Here is a 4,239-nt window from a genome sequence, read left to right as displayed (position 1 = left end):
ATAAAGGGTAGATTCATTGTGTCTTATTAATATGCTTATGTCATTTAAGTATTTACACAATTGCTCTTTATAAAGTTTAAAATGTCCATATATAAATATTATAGGCTTATAAGAAACTATAAAATAATTTTAAATGATAGATTTTTACAATAAATCTGAGCTTAAAGTTTTCTACTTCACTCGTAATGACTTGAATATCAAAGTTTATTTAATTGTAACATTTTTGATGTTTCAATGAGCAGTTCCTTCAACATTGTAAAAATTATTAAATTGTTCAATTTCTCCATTGTTAGCATATTTTCAATCATTATTAATTAACATATTCTGTAAGAATATTTTAGAATTCTTAAAGTAGTGAAGTGGAAGAATCTCAAAATTAAATCAAAATATACAGTGCTACTATTACAAAAGGATGAAAATTTCTGATCTAGACTTGCATTGTAGCATATTAATATTTTCCATGATACTAAACGTCTGTGGAATACTATGCCATAAGTAGAATTTTGGTGTCCCTTATAGTGATTATTGACCTATTAAGCCAAAGGTTGACTATACAACCCCTACTGGGGGATTTAGAAATTGCTGTGTTTACATTTGAAACATCTAAATCTATTGCCTGTCTTCTAACCAAAAATCTACATGATTCATATCCCTTTTAGAGAGCAACCTAAAAGTAAAACAGAAAAAAGCAATTATAATCATTATTGGTAAATGAGTTCTCATGAATTAAACCTGAACTTCCTGGAATTAAATTGTTAAACAAGAATGATTTAAGATAATTCCCAATCAAATGAGACAAATGGTGGATTCAACTGATGAATTTCTCACTAGGCTGCCATACCGAGTAGCTACTCTGAGTGCAAATCAGAAAGGCATATAGGAGTCATTTTTCTCACACTGAACAGAGAGCTCAGGTTATAAAAAGGTGTGGGGGGATTAGTAGTTTCTGTTTAGATCTGAGCCAGCTAAATTAATGTTATCCAAAGTGTACCCTGGCCATGCCAATCTGTCATCCTGGTTTTAAAAAGAACACCAAAGACAAGTGTGCAAATGGACAAAAATATCTTCTTCATTCATAAGAAAGGGATGGGGGTGGGACCAGGCATCCACAGATCAAAGTGAAGTTGACATCTAGAGCTTATTAAAAAAATATTTTTGTTTGGTAGAGAAATATTTTTTCACAAGGACTCCAGACACTAATTCCAGAATCATTACATGATAGATAAAGACACTTGGAAGTATGAGTAGCCAGAGAATAAATATAGAAGTAAGAGTGACAATACTTAAGTAATGTATTCATCAAATATTCTAAAATACCATGGGAAAAAGAAGTCCTATGGTACTAATTCTCCAATATCTACCCTTAGGCAAGTTGACTTGAGAGCACAGTAAGTAGGTCACATTTTAATGTTTATTTTAGCAAATAGATAGGATTGCATTAGCATAGGACAAAGTAAATATTGATTTGAGAATCTAGAGCATACAATAAAACAGCAACCTTCCTAACCCTTTTAAAGAAACCCAGTCATAAATAAAGTTCATCTCCACTATATTTCTTTGTCAAGAAAACAATTGATACACAACTCATTGATAAAATATCTTCCTCATTATCTTTACTGATTGCTACCCAAATGTCTTAGTCATACTAGCATTATAGCATACAACTGCATTTGTCTAACCTTCTAAAAGGGTATGTTGCACCATATACTGCAACCCGGTTTTATTTATGGAACAATCTATAAGGGCAATTTTTAATAGTTCCACATGAGCTGAGTGCTAAAAGACAGAGATGACAAATGTTAGTATTATTCTAACCATGATAAAAATAAAATCAATAATTGCACTTTCGGAATCAGGAAAAATAACGGTGAACTATTCCAGGTCATGTCTTGTTCATTTATCTCCTATATTTCTGTGCCAAAAAAATCATAATCGGGCTAAGAATATTAATGTTTTGACAACCATAAATAATTAGCGAGTATTAAATTAAGTAATCTTTATTTAAGTGAATAAAATATATCACAATATTTGCAGAGGCAATACTTCACACATATGTGTATTAAAATGCCCTCAGCACATTCTCTGAGGCCCTGCTATGCACCAGTCATTAAATAAGTTCCATGAAACTTAAGATAAATAAGACATGATTGCTTCTCTCTAGAAATTTACTGTCTTGTTCCTGGAGGTGATACTTAAACAACTATTTAAACTAATAGTTTATTATAGGTAACTTTGTTGTCCTTCTGGACTCATCTTTTCCCCTTATAAGCCACATCCAACTAGTCAGAAAATCCTGTTAGCTCCACCTTCAAAACATATTCAGTTCCTTCTTACCACTTTTACTTCTCCCATCTTGGTTCAAACTACCACCAAGTACTACCTTCATTATTACAGTAGTCTCTGTCTTAGGCAAGCATATCTCTAATATCAGGTTAAAGGTCCCCATTGGCAGGACCACTTGAAATGCAGCCTGAGCCTGTAGCAGAACCCTTTTCTTTCCTAGGTCCCACTCAAAATGTGTAGTTTTTCTTGCACCCAGGAAATGGATTGGAGCAGTATTTTTTAGAATAAAATATGCTGTCTTGAGAACCTGTAGAGACCTGCCAGGTGTTGTGCTTCCTTCTGAGTGGTGGTGGGTGCAGTCTCAGTTGGAGATATTCCTAAAGGGCCATCCCGGCTCCTGAGCTTCCTTTGTCATTGTATGAGACTTTGGCTGCAACTGCATTGCAGTCCATCTCTTTTGTGTGACCAGTGCTACAGCTCTTGCTCTCTCAAAGGTGATCTCACAATCACTTTCCCATAATCTTTCTGTAACACGAATCAGACTTTATTTACCAAGGAACCCAACTTAAGACAGTAATTCAATAGAGGACTATGCAGTCAAGGAAACTGATACTATACTCTGTATTATTGACAAATTGAGATGTTACAATCTCTTGTTCCCTGGGAAAAGAAAGATATGGATAATGACTTGTAGTTTATTTAATTTTATAAAGTATACGTGTATGTTTGTGTATTTAAAATATGAACACACACTCACGTATAGCCATCCTCACAAGGAGATATCCGGAAGGGAATGAGCTCAAATATTTATGTAGTGCTGTTCTAATGATGGGAGGAACCATGCTAACTTTGCTCTGTTTTGTCCCCCCAACATAGATATCTGTTAGGTCAAAAATGCTATTAATTCATTAACATCTAGACCGGGGGATTTCAGATGATTATTTTCATTTGCATATTTCTCAGAAATCCTTCAAGCTATTACAATGATTATGTAACAAAACATCCATCAACATTTTGCAATATATATGCATATATGTGTGCATGTATATATCTCAGTTTAGACATTTTAGTCTTCCTGATAAAAAAAAAAATGTCTTGAGGAATACATTAATGTCAAAGTATCATTTATTAACATGGCCCAACAAATGCCCTGAGAACCCACATACAGTCATGCTGAATATTCTTCCAATAAGACAAGAAGATAGTCAAAATAGATGTAAATAACCAGGTGTTTTGGAGAATGTGTTAGATTGTATAATGGCAAATGACATCGATTAGTTATGTTTCAGCTATGTTTGAGAATTTATCTAGTCTCTGCATCAGAGTTTCATGACATTCTACTTCTCTACCTCTACCTCCCACAGTAACAGGTAGTGGCTGATGTTTAAAAGATACCCATCTGCTGTCACTAACTTCAGGTCAGAATTTTATTACCATGGACATTTAAATCATTTTATGACTGCATGTTGTTGTGCTCACAATGGGCGTTAGTGTTCCCTATGAAGTAACGCATTTTAATACGATTGTATTTCTTGAGAATGCTTGTCCTTCACATCTCAACAGGACCTTGTATTGGGAATTTTATGATACAGTTTTTTACATAATCAAAACTAATGAAATGAGGAGGAAGAGTCAAGCCAATATGAAGGGGTGTCAGCAATTTACCATTTTGAAGGAGTTCTTTTGTAATGATATAAAAATAACTGAAAAAAGCAGTTAGAAGATTATAAATAACCTTAGTACTCTGAACAAAAATAGAAACTGAATCATTATGAAATAACTTCAAAACCATTTCTAAAAGATTTCCAACCTTCCAGTATCTCCTATAGAGAGATCATGTGGAAATCACCTAATAAGAAAATGATTTGAATTTCTGTCCAAGCCACAGTCTGCATTATTTCAGCAATTTTCCTTTTTGCTGGAAATGTCCTTTACTGGCATCCCTTGGGCTGACTT

The sequence above is a fragment of the Rhinopithecus roxellana genome, chromosome 3 (assembly GCF_007565055.1).
Source record: "Rhinopithecus roxellana isolate Shanxi Qingling chromosome 3, ASM756505v1, whole genome shotgun sequence".
Taxonomy (NCBI): Eukaryota; Metazoa; Chordata; class Mammalia; order Primates; family Cercopithecidae; genus Rhinopithecus; species Rhinopithecus roxellana.
Note: the sequence above shows the minus strand (reverse complement) of the source record.